Here is a 23,843-nt window from a genome sequence, read left to right as displayed (position 1 = left end):
TGTTATCCTAAGATTGCTACCAATGAACATATTTCCACAGAAAAAGACACTCACAGACTTATAAAACAAACTAATGGTTAACCAAAATGAAAGGTGGGAGGATGGATGAATTAGGATTATGGGGTTAGCATACTAATGTATCTTATTTGTATATAAACATATAAAATATATAAACTATATAATCACTAATACACATGAAATATATAATCACCAAACACCTACCAAATACCAGGGGAGGTGTACTCAACACTGTAATAACCTACATGGTAACAGGATCCGAAGATGAACAGATATATGTATGAATAATTGACCAGATTCTGTACACCCAATCACAACAGTCTAATCAAATTTACTCTGATAAAAAATATAAATTAAATTAAAAAAACAAACATAAGTAAGGAGACATAAGCTTTTGGGGATTTGTCCTGGAACATTTCACTCTAATTTGCAACCTATGAACACGACTTACAGGAAGGCTGTGCTGCCCTAGTAACAAGATTTGGGAATGGAGAAATGCTGCCACCTTGTGGCCAATTCCCGCAACGGTAGCTTTAATCTCAGTGCTAATGGTCACTTAATATTCACAAGGACTGCAGGGCTTTAAATGACACCTGCCCTCAAAAAATGTCCTGCGGTCAGGAATGGACATTAATATGCAAAACACGGCAAACTCTCGAGAAGACCATTTCAAGAGGTAAATTTGCTCACACTGGTTATTTTTTCAAAAGGACATGAAAAAATGTTCAACATCAAGAATTATTAGAGACATGCAAATTTAACCTACAAAAAGGTATCACCTCACACTAGTCTGAATGGCCATCAGAAAAAAATGTCTGCGGACAATAAATGCTGAATGCTCTTCCGAGAATGGGTACCCTCCTATGCTGCTGCTGGGATGTAAACTGGTAACAGTCACTAATCAGAACAGAATGAAGGTGCCTTTAAAAGTTAAAAATTGAGCTACCATATGATTCTGCCAAACCACTAATGGGCCTATAACCCGAGAACACCAGAATTCAGCAAGACACAGGCACTCAAATGTGCACTGCAATGATATTTACTATAGCCAGACATGGATGCAACCAAAATGTCCACGTACAGATGAATGGACAAAAAAGTGGTACACATACACAATGGAATATTAGCCGTGGAAAAGAGGAAACAATGTCCTTTGCAGCACCACAGATGAGCCTAGAGATAATCATACTATGTAAAGTAAGTCAGAAAGAGAAAGACAAATATCCGATGGTACCATTTACCGGTGTTATCTAAAAACTGATACCCATGAACATATTTCCACAGAGAAAGACCCATACAGACTTAGAAAAAAGGTGAAAGTAATGGAAAAATTAGGATGTTGGGGTTAATATACATTTAATAATACATATAAAATATATAATGAAGAAGGACCTACTGAATGCCAAGGGAGGTCTACTCAACACTCTGTAATGACCAACATGGGAAAGAATGTAAGCCTGATTAGATATATGTATATGTGTGAATGAACCAGATTCTGTACACATAGAACAAACACAACATTGTAATCAAATTTACTCTGATAAGAAATAAAAATTCAATTAAACAAGAAGGTATGTGACACAAGCTTTTGGGTGTTTGTCCTGTCACTTTACACTCTAATTTACAACCTAGCAAGAGGAGTTCCACTAAGGCTCTCTTTGCCCTATCAATCAAGTTGAGTATGAAGAAATTCCACTGCCTTGTTGCCATTCCCTGCAACGGCAACTTCAAAACCAATGCTTATGGGTAGATAATATTCATATGGACTGTAGGGCTGTAAATGACACCCACAATCAGGAAATGTCCAGGGGTAGGTAAGCAAAAAAAAAAAATTCAAAATAAACAGACTTTAAGATCCTATTTCCATAGGTAAATTTTACACTGCTTAAAAGAAAAGCACTTGAAAAGATGCTCTAATTCCTGTATTATTAGTGGCATGGAAATCAAAAGTACAAGGAGGGATCACTTCACGTGAGTCAGAATAGCCATCATCGAAAAAATGCTTGAGAGGTTGTAGAAAAAAGGGAACCCTCCTATGCTGCTGTTGGGATCTAAGGTGGTAACAGCCACTATAAATAACAGTATGGAGGTGGCTTTACAAGGTAAAATTAGAGCTACCATATGATCCAGCAGTCCCACTCCCAGGTGTATAACAAGAGGAAAACAGAATTGGAAAACACACATGCGCCCATATATGCACCACAGCACAATTTACAATGTCTAAGACATGGAAGCAACCGAAATATCCATTGGCAGATGGATGGATAAAGAAGTGGTACATGTTCACAGTGAAATATTACTCAGAAATGAAAAAGAATGCCATTTGCAGCATCATAGATGGACCTAGAGATACATTCTAAGTGAAGTAAGTCAGAAGGGGAAAGTCAAATATTATATGATACCACTTATAGGTGAAAATAAAATTTGGTACCAATGAACTAATTTACAAGAGAGAAACAAGAACCTTCCTGGTTGTCCAATGGTTAAGAATCCGAGCTTCAACTGCAGGGGACGTAGGTTCGATCCCTGGTGTTGGGAGAATTAATATCACGCATGCCTTTCAGTGCAGCCAAAAAAATAAAATAAAAGAGAGAGAAACAGACTCACAGACTTAGAAAACAAACTTATGATTACCCAATGAGAAAGGTGAGGGGAAGGATAAATCAAGAGGTTGGGAAAAACATTTACACACTAATACATGTAAAATAGATAATCAACAAGGACCTACTGTATAACAAAGAGACGTCTACTCAACACTCTCTAATAACCTATATGGGAAAAGAATCTGAAGATGAATAGACATATGAATATACGTAACTGAACAAGGTCTGTACGCCTACCACAAACACAAAATATTTTAAATCAACTTTACTCCAATAAAAAAGAAAAATTAAATTTTAAAAAAACAAGAAGTAACAAAACACAAGATTTTGGGTGTCTGTTCTGGCAAAGTCCACACTAACTTACAATCCAGGAGCCCATCTTCCACAGTGGCTCTGGTTACCCCAGTAACCAGAGAGGTGCATGAAGGAAACCCTGCCGCTTGTGCCCATTCCCACAACAGCAACTTTAAAACATATGCTTATGGGCACTTAATAGTCACAAGGTCTGCCGGGATGTAAATGACACCTGCCCTTTACAAATGTCCTGTGGTAGTTATCGAACAGAAACTCAAAAGAGTCAGACTTTCAAAAAGCCAATGTCAACTGTAACTTTTTCTCACAGTATTTAAGAAAAACACATGCAAAGATGCTCAACATCCCGAATTATGAGACATGTGCAAATCAAAACTACAACAAGGTATCACCTCGTACAGTTAGAATGGCCATCATCAAAAAGTCTACAAAACATAAATGCTGGAGAGGACATGGAGAAAAGGGAACCCTCCTATGCTGTTGGTGGGATGTAATCTGGTAACAGCCACTATAAAGCACAGTATGGAGATGCCTTTAAAATTAAAAATAGAGCTACCATATCATCCAGAAGTCCTGCTTCTGGGCGTACATCTGCAGAAAAGCAGAATTCGAAAAGACAAATGCACCCAAAGCCCAACATGCACTGCAGCACTATTTACAGTAGCCAAGACATGGAGGCAACCAAAATGTCCATCAACAGATGAATGGATGATGAATAAGGGGCGCATGTACACAATCAAATATTACTCAGAAATGAAAAAGCATGACCATCTCTAAGTCCATTCCTGTTGCTGCAAATGGCGTTATTTCATTCTAAGTGAAGTAAGTCAGATACACAAATATCATATGACATCACTTATAGTGGAGTCTGAAAAATGATAGAAATGAACAAATTTATAAAACAGAAACAAACCAACAGACTTCAGATATCCTTCAGGGAGAAAAAATTTAAAATCTGTTACCAATCATTAAATGTCAACCTGAAAAAATTAAGCAATAAATAACATTGTAAAGGTATTCTCTTCAAATTAACCTATACCAGGCATTAGCAAACTCAACCTGGAGATCACATCCAGCTTATCACCTTCTTTTGTAAATTAAATTTAATGAATGACCCACAAAAAAACCTCACAATGAGACGTCACATCACACCTCTCAACGTGGCTATTATTCCAAAGTCTACAAATACGAAATGTTGTTCATGAAATGGAGAGAAGGGAATCCTAGTACACTGTTAGTGGGATTGTAAACTGGTAAACCCACTATGAGAACAATATGGAGGTCTTGAAAAAAGGTAAAAATAGAACTATCATATTAGCCAACAATTCCACTGCTTCGTATATGTCCAAAAAAAATGAAGACACCAATTTGACAAGATACATGCATCCCAATGTTCATAGCAGCATTATTTACAATTGCCAACATATGGAAGCAAACTAAATGTCCATCAACAGATGAGTGGATAAAGAAGATGTGGTATCTATACACAATAGACTATTACTCAGCCATTAAAAAGGATCAAATTCTGCCACTTGCAACAACGTGGATAGGTCTAGAATATTTATACCTACTTAAATAAGTTAGAGAAAGACAAATAATCTATGTTCTCACTTCTCTGTGGAATCTAAATGCAAGAAAGGAATGTATATAACAAAATAGAAATAGACTCACAGAGAACAAATTAATGGTTACTAGTGGGGCAAGTGAAGGGGGGAGGGAAAGACAGTAGTTTGTTTCTCTAAATCCAATACCCCTATGTATGAAATAAACAAACAAGGATATATAGTACAACACGGAAATATAGCCATTATTTTGTAATCACTTTAGTGGAGCATGATCTATAAAAATATTAAATCCATATGTTGTACCACTGAGACTAATGTAATACTGTAAATCAACGATGCTTCAATTTAATCCATAGGGTGGCTGAATGGATTAAAGAAAGTTCAATTATATACTGTGTACAAGAGATTCATGTTAACTTTAAATCCATATATAGCATAAAATTGAATGACTGGAAACAAGATACTCCATGAAAATGATACTTGCCTGACTAGTCTATTATCAGGCAAAAAGACTTGAATCAAACCTCTCAAAGGAAAGAATGTTATCATATAATGATAAAGGGATTAATTCATTAAGGAATTATGACAATTATAAATATGTATGTATCCAGCATTTGAGCCTCTCGATATATACAGAAAATATTAACCCACATGAAGGGGAAAATGTGCAGAAATAAAATAATGGTAAGAAACATCGATACCCAACTTTCAACACTGTATAGATCATTCAGACAGAATATCAATCAGGAAACAATGAACTTGAACACACACTTGATATCAAATGAACCTAACAGACATATACAGTACATTCCACTCAACAGCAGCAAAATTTCCATTCTTCTTAAGTACACATAGAACATTTCCTAGGGTAGATCCTATGTTAAGCCACAAAACAAGTCTTCAAAATTCCAATAATATTGAAATCATATCAAGGATCATTTCCAACCACAATGATATGAAATTGAAATTCAATATTAAAAAGAATTGAAAATTCAAGAACACTTAGAAATTGCACAATAAGCTCCTGAATAGCCAATGCATACAGGAATAAATCAAAAGGGAAATTTAAAAGAAATCTTAAAGTAAACAAAATTGGAAACACAAAGTACCTAAATTTATGGAATACAGGAACAAGACTGCAATTCAAAGAGTTATGTTTACAGTAATAAATGCATATATTTTCAAAGAATTCTTGAGAGGGTATCAAGATGATAGAGTAGGAAGATACTGAGCTCCCCTCCTGCCATGGACACACCAAAATTACAACAACTTACATGGAAATTATCTCTGAAGACTAGCAGGGAACGTTTTCCACAACTAAAGATATAAGGAAGGAGAAATCGCAAGGCAGGTAGGAGGACTGGAAACACAGTCTACTTGGAACCCACACCTAGAGCACAGTGACCCACAGCTGGAAGATATCACAATTGCATGGGTCTTCCACATGGAGGGAAGGGTCTGAGCCCTGCAACAGGCTGCTCAGCCCAGGGTTCCTGCACTGGGAAGAAAAAAACACAGCAGGTCTGGATTTGGAAATATGCAGGGCTTACTTTCAGGAAAGCTGGAGGCTAAAGAAAACTGAGACTTTTCTCTCATAGGACACACACAAATCTCACACGTTCTCAGTCCCCGTGCAGAGCCAGTAGTGTGAAAGACACCTGGTTCAGACCCACTTGCTATTCTCGGAGAGCTTCTTGGAAAGGCAAGAGGCAGCTGGGACTCCCGCTAGAAACTGAGACATTGGCAAGCAACATTTTAGTGTCTTCTCTGGAACTGATTAGAATCAGGGGCCTGCTCCATTTACCACCATGTCCATAGCACTCCTGCACCACAAGGTCTCACAACCAGACACACTGGGGACCTACCTTGTCTGCCTGTGCACCTGGAGCACAAAACAGCCACCCATAATGGAGGGCTGCCTTGGCTACCAGCACACCCATGGCAATCACATACTGCAGGGCCTTACAGCCATTTAGGCCAGGGTTCAATACCGCCTACCAGCTTGTCCACGGTAGTTGGCTCTGCCATAAGAGAAAGGTGTATGCAGCCCACACAGGGGACATCCCTGGAGCATGTGGCTCTGCTGGCCAGAGGACAGTGTGCTGCTGGGACCTATCAGTCTCCTATATAAGGCCACTTCTCTGAGACCCAGGAATGTAACAACATGAACCTAATGAATAGAAATGTGCAGAGAATTAGGATACGTAAGGAAATAGAGGAATAAGTTACAAATGAAGTAACAAGACACGACATCAGCAAAAGAACTGAATAAAATAGGGTTAAGCATTCTACCCAATAAAAAAAGTGTTCACAGTAATGATTATAAAGATGCTCACCCAAGTCAAGAGAAGAATGCATGGACATAGTGAGAATTTCAACAAAGAGTAACAAAATGTCACAAAGAACCAAACAGTGAACAATACAGTAAATGAGGTTAAAACACACACACACACACACACACACACACACACACACACACACACACACACACACACACACGAGGGAAGCAACATTATATTATATGATACAGAAGAACAGAACAGTGAAATGGAAAACAGAGTAGTGAAAATCACCCAAACTGAATAGCATGAAGAAAAAACAATTAAGACTATAGGTACAGGGACCTCTGAGACAACATCAAGAATATTAACATGAGCATTACAGGGGTCCCAGAACGAGGAGAAGAGAGAAACGGGCAGAGAACTTATTAGAGGATATAGTAACTGATAACTTTCCTAACTTGGGGAAGGAAACACACATCCAGGTCCAGGAAACACAGAGACCCAAACAAGATGAAGACAAACAGGTTCACACGAAGACATATTATAAAGCTCCAAAAATTTAAGGTAAAGAGGGATCATACAGAGGGGGAAGATGGCGGAAGAGTAAGACGCGGAGATCACCTTCCTCCCAATAGATACATCAGAAATACATCTACACGTGGAACAACTCCTACACAACACCTACTGAACACTGGCAGAAGACCTCAGACCTCCCAAAAGACAAGAAACTCCCCACGTACCTGGGTAGGGCAAAAGAAAAAAGAATAAACAGAGACAAAAGAATAGGGATGGGACCTGCACCAGTGGGAAGGAGCCGTGAAGGAGGAAAGGTTTCCACACATTAGGAAACCCCTTCGTGGGCGGAGATTGCGGGTGGCGGAGGGGGAAAGCTTCGGAGCTGTGGAGGAGAGCGCAGCCACAGGGGTGCAGAGGGCAAAGCAGGGAGATTCCCGCACAGAGGATTGGTGCCGACCAGCACTCACCAGCCCGAGAGGCTTGTATGCTCCCCTGCCGGGGCGTGTGGGGCTGGGAGCTGAGGCTCGGGCTTCGGTCGGAGCGCAGGGAGAGGATTGGGGTTGGCGGCATGAACACGGCCTGCAGGGGGTTAGTGCGCCACGGCTGGCCGGGAGGGAGTCCGGGGAAAAGTCTGGACCTGCCGAAGAGACAAGAGACTTTTTCTTCCCTCTTTGTTTCCTGGTGCGTGAGGAGAGGGGATTAAGAGCGCTGCTTAAAGGAAATCCAGAGACGGGCCTGAGCTGCGGCTATCAGCGCAGACCCCAGAGACGGGCATGAGACGCTAAGGCTGCTGCTGCCGCCACCAAGAAGCCTGTGTGCGAGCACAGGTCACTATCAACACTCTCCTTCCGGGGAGCCTGTGCAGCCCGCCACTGCCAGGGTCCCGGGATCCAGGGACAACTTCCCTGGGAGAACGCATGGCGTGCCTCAGGCTGGTGCAATGTCACGCCGGTCTCTGCCACTGCAGGCCTGCCCCACACTCCGTACCCCTCCCCCCCCCACTTGAGTGAGCTGGAGCCCCCGAATCAGCGGCTCCTTTAACCCCGTCCTGTCTGAGCGAAGAACAGACGCCCTCCGGTGACCTACATGCAAAGGCAGGGCCAAATCCAAAGCTGAACCCCGGGAGCTGTGCGAACAAAGAAGAGAAAGGGAAATCTCTCCCAGAACCCTCAGGAGTAGTGGATTAAATCTCCACAATCAACTTGTTGTACCCTGCATCTGTGGAATACCTGAATAGACAACGAATCATCCCAAATTGAGGAGGTGGACTTTGAGGGCAAGATTTATTATTTTTTTCCCTTTACCACTTTTTGTAAGTCTGTATGTGTATGCTTCTGTGTGAGATTTTGTCTGTATAGCTTTCCTTTCACTATTTGTCCTAGGGTTCTATCTGTCCTATTTTTTTTTAACTTAAAAATTTTTTTCTTAATAATTATGTTTTTATTTTAATAACTTTTAAAAATTTTACCTTACTTTATTTTATTTCCTTTTATCCCTCTTCATTCTTTCTCTCTCTGTCTCTCTCTCTCTCTCTCCCTTTTATTCTGAGCTGTGTGGATGAAAGGCTCTTGGTGCTGCAGACGGGAGTCAGTGCTGTACCTCTGAGGTGGGAGAGCCAACTTCAGGACACTGGTCCACAAGAGACCTCCCAGCTCCATGTAATATCAAATGGTGAAAATCTCCCAGAGATCTCCATCTCAACACCAACACCCAGCTTCACTCAACGACCAGCAAGCTACAGTGCTGGACACCCTATACCAAACAACTAGCAACACAGGAACACAACCCCACCCATTAGCAGAGAGGCTGCCTAAAATCATAATAAGGCCACAGACACCACAAAACACACCACCAGACGTGGACCTGCTCACCAGAAAGACAAGATCCAGCCTCATCCACCAGAACACAGGCACTAGTCCCCTCCACCAGGAAGCCTACACAACCCACTGAACTAACTTTAACCACTGGGGACAGACACCAAAAACAATGGGAAATACGAACCGGCAGCCTGCAAAAAGGAGACCCCAAACACAGTAAGATAAGCAAAATGAGAAGACAGAAAAACAGACAGCAGATGAAGGAGCAAGAAAAAACCCCACCAGACCTAACAAATGAAGAGGAAATAGACAGTCTACCTGAAAAAGGATTCAGAATAATGATAGTAAAGATGATCCAAAATCTTGGGAATAGAATAGAGAAAGTGCAAGAAACGTTTAACAAGGACCTAGAAGAACTAAAGAGGAAACAAGCAATGATGAACAACACAATAAATGAAATTAAAAATACTCTAGAAGGGATCAATAGCAGAATAACTGAGGCAGAAGAACGGATAAGTGACCTGGAAATAAAGTAGTGGAAGTAACTACTGCAGAGCAGAATAAAGAAAAAAGAATGAAAAGAACTGAGGACAGTCTCAGAGATCTCTGGGACAATATTAAACGCACCAACATTCAAATTATAGGGGTTCCAGAAGAAGAAGAGAAAAAGAAGGGGACCAAGAAAATATTTGAAGAGATTATAGTTGAAAACTTCCCTAATATGGGAAAGGAAATAGTTAATCAAGTCCAGGAAGCACAGAGAGTCCCATACAGGATAAAACCAAGGAGAAACACACCAAGACACATATTAATCAAACTGTTAAAAATTAAATACAAAGAAAACATATTAAAAGCAGCAAGGGAAAAACAACAAATAACACACAAGGAATCCCCATAAGGTTAACAGCTGATCTTTCAGCAGAAACTCTGCAAGTCAGAAGGGAGTGGCAGGACATATTTAAAGTGATGAAGGAGAAAAAACTACAAGCAAGATTACTCTACCCAGCAAGGATCTCATTCAGATTTGATGGAGAAATTAAAACCTTTACAGACAAGCAAAAGCTGAGAGTTCAGCACCACAAAACCAGCTTTACAACAAATGCTAAAGGAACTTCTCTAGGCAAGAAACACAAGAGAAGGAAAAGACCTACAATAACAAACCCAAAACAATTAAGAAAATGGGAATAAGAACATACGTATCGATAATTACCTTAAATGTAAATGGATTAAATGATCCCACCAAAAGACACAGACTGGCTGAATGGATACAAAAACAAGACCCATATATATGCTGTCTACAAGAGACCCACTTCAGACCTAGGGACACATACAGACTGAAAGTAAGGGGATGGAAAATGATATTCCATGCAAATGGAAACCAAAAGAAAGCTGGAGTAGCAATTCTCATATCATACAAAATAGACTTTAAAATAAAGACTATTACAAGAAACAAAGAAGAACACTACATAATGATCAAGGGATCGATCCAAGAAGAAGATATAACAATTTTAAATATTTATGCACCTCAATACATAAGGCAAATACTAACAGCCATAAAAGGGGAAATCGACAGTAACACATTCATAATAGGGGACTTTAACATCCCACTTTCACCAATGGACAGATCATCCAAAATGAAAATAAATAAGGAAACACAAGCTTTAAATGATACATTAAACAAGATGGACTTAATTGATATTTATAGGACATTCCATCCAAAAACAACAGAATACACACTTTTCTCAAGTGCTCATGGAACATTCTCCAGGATAGATCATATCTTGGGGTCACAAATCAAGCCTTGGTAAATTTAAGAAAATTGAAATTGTATCAAGTACCTTTGCCGAACACAAAGCTATGAGACTAGATATCAATTACAGGAAAGATCTGTAAAAAATGCAAACACATGGAGGCTAAACAATACACTACAATAACGAAGTGATCACTGAAGAAATCAAAGAGGAAATCAAAAAATACATAGAAACAAATGACAATGGAGACACGACGACCCAAAACCTATGGGATGCAGAAAAAGCAATTCTAAGAGGGAAGTTTATAGCAATACAATCCTACCTTAAGAAACAGGAAACATCTCGAATAAACAACCCAACCTTGCACCTAAAGCAAATAGAGAAAGAAGAACGAAAAAACCCCAAAGTTAGCAGAAGGAAAGAAATCATAAAGATCAGATCAGAAATAAATGAAAAAGAACTGAAGGAAACGATAGAAAAGATCAATAAAACTAAAAGCTGGTTCTTTGAGAAGATAAACAAAATTGATAAACCATTAGCCAGACTCATCAAGAAAAAAAGGGAGAAGACTCAAATCAATAGAATTAGAAATGAAAAAGGAGAAGTAACAACTGACACTGCAGAAATACAAAAGATCATGAGAGATTACTATAAGCAACTCTATGCCAATAAAATGGACAACCTGGAAGAAATGGACAAATTCGTAGAAGTGCACAACCTGCCAAGACTGAATCAGGAAGAAATAGAAAATATGAACAGACCAATCACAAGCACTGAAATTGAAACTGTGATTAAAAATCTTCCAACAAACAAAAGCCCAGGACCAGATGCCTTCACAGGAGAATTCTATCAAACATTTAGAGAAGAGCTAACACCTATCCTTCTCAAACTCTTCAAAAATATAACAGAGGGAGGAACACTCCCATAATCATTCTACGAGGCCACCACCACCCTGATACCAAAACCAGACAAGGATGTCACAAAGAAAATATCACTGATGAACATAGATGCAAAAATCCTCAACAAAATACTAGCAAACAGAATGCAACAGCACATTAAAAGGATCATACACCATGATCAAGTGAGGTTTATTCCAGGAATGCAAGGATTCTTCAATATACACAAATCAATCAACATGATATACCATATTAACAAATTGAAGGAGAAAAACCATATGGTCATCTCAATAGATGTAGAGAAAGCTTTTGGCAAAATTCAACACCCATTTATGATAAAAAACCCTGCAGAAAGTAGGCATAGAGGGAACTTTCCTCAACATAATAAAGGCCATAAATGACAAACCCACAGCCAACATCATCCTCAATGGTGAAAAACTGAAAGCATTTCCACTAAGATCAGAAACAAGACAAGGTTGCCCACTCTCACCACTCTTATTCTACATAGTTTTGAAAGTTTTAGCCACAGCAATCAGAGAAGAAAAAGAAATAAAAGGAATTCAAATTGGAAAAGAAGAAGTAAAGCTGTAACTGTTTGCAGATGACATGATACTATACAGGGAATCCTAAAGATGCTACCAGAAAACTACTAGAGCTAATCAATGAATTTGGTAAAGTAGCAGGATACAAAATTAATGCACAGAAACCTCTGGCATTCCTATACACTAATGATGAAAAATCTGAAAGTAAAATTAAGAAAACACTCCCATTTACCATTGCAAAAAAAGAATAAAATATCTAGGAATAAACCTAAGGGGACAAAAGACCTGTATGCAGAAAATTATAAGACACTGATGAAAGAAATTAAAGATGATACAAATAGATGGAGAGATATACCATGTTCTTGGATTGGAAGAATCAACACTGTGAATATGACTATACTACCCAAAGCAATCTACACATTCAATGCAATCCCTATCAATCTACCAGTGGAACTTTTCACAGAACTAGAACAAAAAATCTCACAATTTGTATGGGAACACAAAAGACCCCGAATAGCCAAAGCAATCTTGAGGAAAAAAAAAAAAACAAAAAACAACGAAGCTGGAGGAATCAGGCTCCCTGACTTCAGACTATACTACAAAGCTACAGTAATCAAGACAGCATGGTACTGGCACAAAAACAGAAATATAGATCAACGGAACAAGATAGAAAGCCCAGAGATAAGCCCACACACATAGGGTCACCTTATCTTTGATGAACAAGGCAATAATATACAGTGCAGAAAAGACAGCCTCTGCAATAAGTGGTGCTGGGAAAACTGGACAGCTACATGTAAAAGAATGAAATTAGAACTCCCTAACACCATACACAAAATAAACTCAAAATGGATTAAAGACCTAAATGTAAGGCCAGACACTATCAAACTCTTAGAGGAAAACATAGGCAGAACACTGTATGACATCAATCACAGCAAGATCCTTTTGGACCCACCTCTTAGAGAAATGGAAATAAAACCAAAAATAAACAAATGGGACCTAATGAAACTTAAAAGCTTTTTCACAGGAAAGAAAACCATAAACAAGACGAAAAGACAACCCTCAGAATGGGAGAAAGTATTTGCAAATGAGGCAATTGACAAAGGATTAATCTCCAAAATTTACAAGCAGCTAATGAAGCTCAATATCAAAAAAACAAACAACCCGATCCAAAAATGGGCAGAAGACCTAAATAGACATTTCTCCAAAGAAGATATACAGATTGCCAATACATGAAAGAATGCTCAACATCATTAATCATTAGAGAAATGCAAATCAAAGCTACAATGAAATATCATCTCACACTGGTCAGAATGGCAATCATCAAAAAATCTACAAACAATAAATGCTGGAGCGGGTGTGGAGAAAATGGAACCCTCTTGCACTGTTGGTGGGAATGTAAATTGATACAGCCACTATGGAGAACAGTATGGAGGTTCCTTAAAAAAACTAAAAATAGAACTACCATATGACCCAGTAATCCCACTACTGGGCATATACCCTGAGAAAACCATAATTCAAAGAGAGTCATGTACCAAAATATTCATTGGAGCTCTATTTACAATAGCCAGGACATGCAAGCAACCTATGTGTCCATCAACAGTTGAATGGATAAAGAAGGTGTGGCACATATATTCAATGGAATATTACTCAGCCATAAAATGAAACGAAATTGAGTTATTTGTAGTGAGGTGGATGGACCTAGAGTCTGTCATACAGAGTGAAGTAAGTCAAAAAGAGAAAAACAAATACTGTATGCTAACACATATATATGGAATCTAAAAAAATGGTCATGAAGAACCTAAGGGCAAGACGGGAATAAAGACACAGACCTACTAGAGAATGGACTTGAGGATATGGGGAGGGGGAAGGGTAAGCTGGGACAAAGTGAGAGAGTGGCATGGACATATATACACTACCAAACGTAAAATAGATAGCTAGTGGGAAGTAGCCACATAGCACAGGGAGATCAACTCAGTGCTTTGTGACCACCTAGAGGGGTGGGATAGGGAGGGTGGGAGGGAGGGAGACACAAGAGGGAAGAGACATGGGGATATATGTATATGTATAACTGATTCACTTTGTTATAAAGCAGAAAGTAACACACCATTGTAAAGCAATTATACTCCAATAAAGACGTTAAGAAAAAAAAAAAAGATGTGTGTGTACCTGTATAATGGAATATTACTCAGCCATAAAAAGAATAAAATAATGCTATTTAAAGCAACATGGACGGACCTAGAGAACATTATGCTTAATGAAATAAGACAGAGGATTACAAATACTGTATGATCACTTATACGTGGAATCTAAAAAAATAATACAGAAATTTTTATACAAAACAGAAAGACACTCACAAACAGAGAAAACAAACTTATGGTTACCAAAGGGGAAAGGGAGGGGAAAAGGAACAAATTAGCCTATGGAATTAACATATACAAACTATTATACATAACATAGATAAGCAATAAGGATTTACTGTATAGCACAGGGAATTTTATTCAATATCTTATAATAACCTATAATGGAATATAATCTGCAAAAAAAATCAGCATGCTGTACAAGAGAAACTAACATTATTTTAAACCATTTCTACTTCAAGAGAGAGAAAACAATTTCCCATATATTTTTATGGCTTGATAGCTTACTGCTTTAGTGCTGAATATTATTGCATTCCCAGAATATACTAGAATATATTTTTCCATTCATCTACTGAAGGACACCTTGGTTTCATTCACATTTTGGCAATATTGAATCAAGGTGCTAAAAATATCCATATGCAGATTCTTGTGGACAAATGTTTTTAACTCCTTTCAGTATACATCCACGAGAACACTTTCTGGATTGTACAGTAAGAGTATGTTCAATGTTGTAGAAAGTGTCAATCTGTCTTCCAAAGTAGCTCTATTATTTTTCATTTCCACCAGCAATGAACAAGAGTTCCTATTGCTCCACATTCTCTACAGCATTTGTTGCTGTCATTGTTCCACATTTTGGCCAGTCTAAGAGTTACATAGTGGTGTATCATTGTATTTTTTATTTGCATTTTAATGACAGCATGTAATCTGGATTATTCTTCCATATACTTACATGCAAAGTGTCTGTATTCTCTGGTGAGGTGGCTGTAAATTATGTTGGTCCACTTTTTTTTTTGGTCCACTTTTTAACTGAGCTGCTTTTCTTGTTTTTTTCCTACCCAAACTGTATTTTATTTCTTTTTTGCCTTATTGCATGAGCAAGGGACATGCTTGATTTTTAACTGAATTTAGTGGGAAAGTTTCATATTTCTTACCACTAAGCACAATGTGAGGTGAAAGTTTTTGTAGATTTTTGTTATCAACTTGAGAAAACTCCTATTTATTTCTATTTTACTGAGAGTTTTCATGAAGAATGAGTGTTGGATTTTTTAAAAAAGTCTTCTGCACCTATTGATATAATATAGTTTTCTTCTTTAGTTTGTTAATATGATGGCTGTAATTATTTGATTTTAGAATGTGGAACAGGCCTTGCATACCTGGGATAAATCCTTCTCATTCATGGTATACAATTCTGTCAAAACATTATTGGATTCAATTCGTTAATATTTTTTTGAGGAGTTTTGCATCTAAGTTCTGGAGAGATATTAGTCAGTAGTTTTCTTTACTATTCACATTTTTGTCTGAGTTCCCACATTGTGTTTTTGGTGTCAGACATTCATTTGAGGAAATTATCAGTCATTTAAAAAATATTTTCTGGGGCTTCCCTGGTGGGGCAGTGGTTGAGAGTGCGCTTGCCGATGCAGGGGACACGGGTTCGTGCCCCAGTCCGGGAAGATCCCACATGCCGTGGAGTGGCTGGGCCTGTGAGCCATGGCCGCTGAGCCTGCGCGTCCGGAGCCTGTGCTCTGCAACGGGAGAGGCCACAACAGTGAGAGGCCCGCTTACCGCAAAAAAAAAAAAAAAAAAAAAAAATATATATATATATATTTTTTTTTTCTGCTTTTTTCCTGCTATACCTATTATGTATATGTCATATCATTTTTAGTTATTCCACAATTATTATTTGGTTCTGTTGGTTTATTTCCAGCCCATTTTCTCTTTTGTTTTGAGATTTGAAGTTTTCTCTTGATAGGTACTCAAGCTCAGAGACATTTATCCTCAGCCAGCTCTTTGGCTGCTAAAATGAAATACAGAGACTTGGTAGTTTATAAGCATCAGAATATTTTATTCTCATAATGGTTGAGGCGCTGTCCCTAACTAAGGCCCTGACGCTGGTCCTAACTAGACGCTGATGCTGTCCCTAATGTAGGCCCTGATGCTGTTAATAACTAAGGTCCTGACACTATCCCTAGCTAATGTCCTGACACTGGTCCTAACTAAGGCCATGACGCTGTCTCTAATTCCCTAAGTCTGTCTTTAACTAATGGCCTACCTTTTCCCCTAATTACGCTATGACACTGGCCCTAACAAAGGCCCTGACACTGTCCCTAAGGCCTTGACATTTCCCTAAATAGACACTGACACTGTCCCTAACGTAGGCCCCAATACTGTCAATAACTAAGGCGCTGATGTTATCCCTAAGTCTCTGACACTGTCCCTAACTAACACTTATACTGTCTCTTACTAGGGGGTCTCAAGTTTTCTCTAACAGAGGCCCTGATGCTGTTCCTAACTAAGGCCCTGAAGCTGCCCCTAACTAATGTCCTGACAATGGCCCTACCTAACACTCTGAGGCTGGCCCTATTAATGTCTTGATAGTGTCCCTGAGGCCCTGACGCTCTTCCTAACTAAGGAGTTGATGCTATGTCTCCCTAAGGCACTAACATTATCTGTAACTAACTACCTGACTCTTTCTGTAACTAACACCCTAACTTTGTCCCTAATGCCCTGACACTACTCTTAACTAAGGCCCTGACAGTTTTCCTAAGTAACAGCCTGAACTGTGTCTAATTAAATCCCTCAAGTTATCTCTAACTGAGGCCTTGACATTCTCCCCAACCAAGCCCCTAATGCCATCCCAAGCTAATGGCCTGAGCTATAACTTATGAAGACCCAAACCCTGTCCCTAAGACCTTGACACTCTGCCTCATAGACTAGGCTGTCACTAAATAACACCCTGATCCTGTCCATTACTAAAGCCCTGAATATGTCCCTAAGAAAGTCTCTGAAGTGTCCTTAACTAACGGCCTGAACTGTCTCTTACTAAGGCCCTCAAGTTATTTCTGAGGTCCTGACAACACTGTCCGTAACTAAGGCTCTGTTGCTGCCCTAACTAACGTCCTGATGCTAAACCTAATTGAGGCCCTGATGTTCTTCCGAACTAAGGCCTTGATGCTGATTCTACCTGAGGCCCTAAAACTGCCTGTAACTAATGACCTGACTCTTTGCCTAACTAACACCCTAATTTTGCCCCTCATTAATGCCCTGACACTAGTTGCCTTGATGCTGACCCAGTCTAAGGCCTTGATGATGTCCCTAATAGCCTTAGATGCCCTCACCTAAGGCCTGACCCTGTCCCTAACCAAGGCCCTGACCCTTTTCCTAACTACGGTTGTGATGACGTCTCTACTTAAGGCACTAACACTGTCTATAATAAGAGCCCCAACTCTTTCCCTAACACCATGATGCTGTCCCTAATAGCCTCATATATCTCTCAATAATGCCCTGATCCTGTCTATAACTAAGGCCCTGAGTATGTCCCTAAGACCCTGATGCACTCTCTACCTGAGGCACTGACACTGTCTGTAATAATGACCTGACTCCTTCCCTAACTAACACCCTGATGCTGTCGCTAACTGAGGCTCTGAAGATGTCCCTAAGTAACAACCTGAACTGTGTCTAATTAAGGCCTGCAAATTATCTCTAACTGAAGCCTTGACATTCTCCCTAACAAAGCCCCTGATGCTGTCCCAAGCTAATGGATGGTCTGAACTATAACTTACAGATTCCCTAACCCTGTCCCTAAGACCCTGCCACTCTCCCTAACTTAGGCCCTGATGCTGTCCCTCAGAACTTAAGTGGTCACTAAATAATGTCCTGATCCTATCCATTACTGAGGTCCTAAATATGTCCCTAAAAAAGTCTGTGAGGTGTCCCTGACTAACAGCCTGAATTGTCTCTTACTAAGTCCCTCAAGTTTCCTCTGAGGTCCTGACACTGTCCCTAACTAAGGCCCTGATGCTCTTCCTAAGGCCTTGACGCTGTCTGTACCTGAGGCCCTGACACTGTCTACAATAATGGCCTGCCTCTTTCCCTAACTAATACCCTGACGATGTCCCTAATAGCTGCAGACAACTCACAATAACATCCTGACACTGGTCATACCTACATCTCTGATTCTGGTGTTAAGTCCATGAGAATATATCTAAGGAACAGCCTGAACTATTTCTAAGTCCCTGACGGTGACCCTAATAGACTGAGATATCCGACACTATCACCCTGATCCTGTCCATAACTAAGGCCTTGAATATGTCCCTAAGAAAGTCTCTTACGATATCTCTAATGGCCTGAACTCTCTCTTACTAAGGACCTAAGTTATCTCTAACTGAGGCCCTGATGCTGTCCCTCATAGCATATACTGTCACTAAATAACGTCCTGATCCTGTCCATTACTAAGGCCCTGAATAGGTCCCTAAGAAAGTCTCTGATGTGTCCTTAACTAACGGCCTGAACTGTCTTATACTACGGCCCTCAAGTTTTCTCTGAGGTCCTGACACTATCCCTAACTAAAGCCTGGTTGCTGGCCCTAACTAACATCCTGACACTGTCCCTAACTGAAGCCCCCATGTCCTTCTTAACTAAGGCCTCGATGAAGTCTCTACCTGTAACTAATGACCTGACTTCTTACCTAACGCCCTAATTATATTCCTCACTAATGCCCTGACACTGGTCCTAACTCCAGCCCTGATATGCTGGCCCTAACTAATGACCTGACACTGGCCCTTACTAAGGCCTCACCCCGGGGTTGTCCCAGGCTGCTGGGCAGTTTTCTCTTGTCCTCATCTCTAGCCAGCTGCCTGCCATTGGCCACTCTAAGATTCTGCGATGCAGTGGTCCCACGTGGGATGTGCCTGTGTAGGCTCACCTGCAGGAGGCCATGGCCACTCTGCCCACCAGGAGACTGAGGCTCAGGGTAGGAATCGCTCAGCCAGTGTCTGGAAACAGGGTTCTATGTCCTTGTTTCTTGTAAAAACCCTTGGAGTTACCTCTAACATTTTAAAAAGAGATCTCCCCCAGCATATTTATAATATAAATTATTTGCTGCATTAAAATTCAGGAATGACATTAGTAGAATGGGCAGAAAGACACAGGATGCCCCCACAATGATCTATTACTTGGAGGATTTAAAATTCTAATGAGAGAACACTCACTCTCCTCACCCTCTTGCGCATCAGCACAAGGCGGGAATCAGCTGCATCCTTTATTTATCCCTCTGATTTTCCAGACCCTTTCCTTCCAGGAGAAATCTCTGGGCTCTGAGGGAACTGTGAGTGGTGACCGTCAGGTAAACCTGAGACTGAAAAGCAAGAGGAAGAGAGACAGAGGAGGAGATGAGAATCGGCGACGGGGAGAAGCAGGGGCGTCCACGTTCAATCGCAGGCTGAGAGTCTGGGTTAGTCTCCAGCAAAGCTAAGGACCACCAGGGTCTGGCCCCACTGGCCATGTCACCTGGTGTGGGGACTGGGGACAGCCAAACCCCCATGGCCACTCTCAGAGAAATCAGGGAGGTGGGAGGGCACCCCTGAGAGCCAGATGGAAAATGGTCAAGCTGTGAAGTAATAAGATGCCCTTTTCAGAAAAGTGAAGATTGTTCTCTTGGTTCTCAAAGACTTGCAAATACTCTGTGTCCTTCTGGAGGCATGCTGAAGCCTTCAGCCTTTGAGGGCAGTAATGGGAGTGCATCTGGGCTCAAAACCATCCAGCACTCACTCCCTGAGGGTGCTGAGGATGACCCGTGTCCACCCCTCGGGTGCTGTGGGGCCTGAAATCCCCTGATCACCGAGGACGGGAGGGGCCGCACAGACACTCCCCTGGAACACCGGGGGCTTGGCTGCTGGGCTACAGTCCTTTATCAGATACGTAGTTTGGAAACATCTTGGGCCATTTTGGATGGTGGATTATCTTATTCCTTGCTCCTTTTATACACAACTGTTTTTCATCTTGAGGAAGTCCAATGCATCTATTTTGTCTTTTGTTGCTTGTGCTTTTGGTAGATCTAAGAAATCATGACCAAATTCAAGGTCATGAAGATTTACTCTCATGTTTTCTTCTCTGAGTTTTAGAATTTTGTTTCTTGCATCTAGACCTTTGATCCATTTTGTGTTGATTTTGTATACGGGATGGGGAGGGAGGTAAGGGTCCAACTTTATTCTTCTGCGTGTGGGTATCCAGCTGTCCCAGCAACTGTGCTAACTGTTTGGGATAAAATATTTGCAGATGATGTGACCAACAAGGGCCTAATTTCTAAAATATACAAACAGCTTATAAAACTGAAAAAAAATCAAGAAGTGGGCAGAAGGTCTAAGTAGACATTTCTCCAAAGAAGACATACAGATGGCCAATAGGCACATGAAAAGATGCTCCACATCGCTAATTATTAGAACAATGCAAATCAAAACTACAATGAGGTATCACCTCATAGCAGGCAAGATGGTCATCAATAAAAATCTACAAATAAATGCTGGAGGGGGTGTGGAGAAAAGGAAACCCTCCTACGCTGCTGGTCAGAATGTAAATTTGTGCAGCCACTATGAAAAGAAGCATGGAGGTTCCTAATAAAACTAAAAATAGAGTTGCTGGGGCTTCCCTGGTGGCACAGTGGTTAAGAATCCGCCTGCCAATGCAAGGGACACAGGTTCGAGCCCTGGCCCAGGAAGATCCCACATGCTGCGGAGTAACAAAGCCTGTGTGCCACAACGACTGAGCCTGCGCTCTACAGCCCACAAGCCACAACTACTGAGCCCACATGCCACAACTACTGAAGCCCGAGTGCCTAGAGCCCATGCTCCCAACAAGAGAAGCTAATGCAATGAGAAGCCCACGCACTGCGACCAAGAGTAGCCCCCACTCGCCGTAACCAGAGAAAGCCCGCACACAGCAATGAAGACCCAGCACAGCCACAAATAAAAAATAAAGTAAATAAATGTATCAAAATATAAGTAAAATAAAAATAGAATTGTCATATGAACCAGCAATCCCACTCCTGGGCACATATCCAGAAGACAAAACTATAATTCGAAAAGATACGTGCACCACTATGTTCATAGCACCACTATTCACAATAGCCAAGACATGAAAGCAACCCGTATGTCATCAACAGATGAATGGATAAAGAAGATGTGATAAATATATACAATGGGGGGCTTCCCTGGTGGCGCAGTGATTGAGAGTCCGCCTGACGATGCAGGGTACACGGGTTCGTACCCCGGTCTGGGAAGATCCCACATGCCGCGGAGCAGCTAGGCCCGTGAGCCATGGCCGCTGAGCCTGCGCGTCCAGAGCCTATGCTCCGCAACGGGAGAGGCCACAACAGTGAGAGGCCCGCGTACAGCAAAAAAAAAAAAAAAAAAAAAAAAAAAAAAATATATATATATATATATATATATATACACACACACAATGGGATATTGCTCAGCCATAAAACAAAGTGAAATAATGTCATTTGCATCTACATGGATGGACCTAGAGGTTATCATATTAGTGAAGTCAGACAGAGAACGACAAAGAACACATGATATTACTTATATGTGAAATCTAAAATGAGACACAAATGAATCTACAAAACAGAAACAGACTCACAGTGATAGAAAACAGACTTGTGGTGGCCAAGTGGAAGACAGGGGAGGGATGGATTGGGAGTTTGGGATTAGCAGATGCAAACTATCATATATAGGATGGATAAACAACAAGGTCTTACTGTACAACACAGGAAACTATATTCAGTACCCTGTAATAAACCATATGTATATATGTAATAAACAGTACATGTGTGTGTGTATATATATCTGAATCACTTTGCTGTACAGCAGAAATTAACACAGCATTGTAAGTCAACTATACTTCAATGAAATAAATTTTTAAAAAACTAGGTTGAGATTATACCATCAATTAGTTTGAAGACACTTTTATAAAGTAGGCCTTATTTTTCTTGTCCTTTCATCCTGGGTCAAATGTATAACAGATAGAAACTAACCACGATTACTCCAGTTTGTACTCATATCACACAGAACTTTAACTGTTGAACAAACCATTAATACCAATTATACCATGGGATGTCCTGATCCAATATCAAGTTTGTAAACCTTGTATCAAGCCTGCAGAATCCACTAAATTTGGAAATTCAAACTGAAATGAAGCCAACTATCCCATGACTTCTCCAAAACTAGTCATACGACAATCAATTGGAAACCATACACAATCAAATGAATGTAGACAGAAACAGCTATACCTTTCCTTTTTTTTCCTTTTAGATGAAGACGGTATTTAAGGTGATGTCTTGGGCCGTTTCAGGGTGTTACTCAATTTCCTGGGTATCTCCCATGCACATAGGAGGTACACATGTTAGTTAACTTGTTTGTGCAACTATATGAAGGTAGCTAATACCACAAAACTCTATACGTAAAATGAATTAAATGGTAAATGGCATGTTTTGTATTTTTAATGACAAAGAAACAAAAGTTTAGTGCTGATACTTCTTACAACATAAATGAATATTAAAAACATTCTTAGTGAAAAAAGCCATGCAGAAAAGGCCACCCAGATCCCATACTCATCTTGCCTGCTTCAAATCCATCAAGGTTGTCCAAATGAGGGGGAAACTCAGTAATGGGTCCAGAAAAAGAAAACTGGATCGGGAGGGAATAGGACATTTTCATACAGTTGGGACAACAGGCGAAATTTGAAGTGGGTCTGAGTATTAAATTCTAATGTAGACATCATGGTTTCCTCTTTTAGGGGTTATGTGTTGATTCCTCAGGAGAGTGTCCCTCTCCCTATCCCATGGCTTCTCCAGAACGAGTCATGGTTTTGTGAGCATTTTGTGAAGTGGCAAATGTGAGTACTTTTGCCATTACTGAAGCTTTTCTGTACATTTTCAATTACTGGAAAGTAAATTAATTTTCAAAACAAGCATGTCAGTACTATGCCAGAAAATCAGATAAGACAGTCAACAAACTTTTTTGTAGAGGCCAAGACTTACCCAGACAAAGTTCAACCAAAATTGTGACTGGTATTTCCTTTGTAGGAGTCCACATGGTATTAAGAGGCACAGTGAGAGGGACTTCCCTGGTGACGCAGTGGTTAAGAATCCATCTGCCAATTCAGGGAACACGGGTTCAACCCCTGGTCCGGGAAGATCCCACATGCCGTGGAGCAAGTAAGCCTGTGGGCCACAACTACTGAGCCTGTGCTCTAGAGCCCATGCATCACAAGAGAAGCCACTGCCATGAGAAGCCCACGTACTGCAACGAAGAGTAGCCCCCGCTCGCCGCAACTAGAGAAAGCCCGCATACAGCAACGAAGACCCAACACAGCCAAAAATAAATGAAATAAATTTGTTTTTAAAAAA

The 23,843-nt window shown here is 40.3% G+C and overlaps 1 long non-coding RNA gene across 2 annotated transcripts in view; it reads left to right on the top strand.

Moving 5' to 3' along the window:
• The window catches only part of LOC132509460 (uncharacterized), a 67,517-nt gene extending 43,955 nt beyond the window's left edge, over positions 1-23,562 (top strand). Inside the window, exon 3 of one of the 2 annotated variants that reach the window (XR_009537010.1) lies at positions 23,520-23,562. This is a non-coding gene — a long non-coding RNA (uncharacterized LOC132509460). Of the gene's footprint in view, positions 1-19,721; positions 19,774-23,519 lie in introns of those variants that run through there. The other variant, XR_009537011.1, reaches the window with a different exon arrangement.
• The last annotated feature ends 281 nt before the right edge of the window (positions 23,563-23,843 follow it).

The sequence above is a fragment of the Lagenorhynchus albirostris genome, chromosome 19 (assembly GCF_949774975.1).
Source record: "Lagenorhynchus albirostris chromosome 19, mLagAlb1.1, whole genome shotgun sequence".
Taxonomy (NCBI): domain Eukaryota; kingdom Metazoa; phylum Chordata; class Mammalia; order Artiodactyla; family Delphinidae; genus Lagenorhynchus; species Lagenorhynchus albirostris.
The sequence above is the reverse complement of the archived record's forward strand: the minus strand, read 5'-3'. Positions and strand labels throughout refer to the sequence as shown.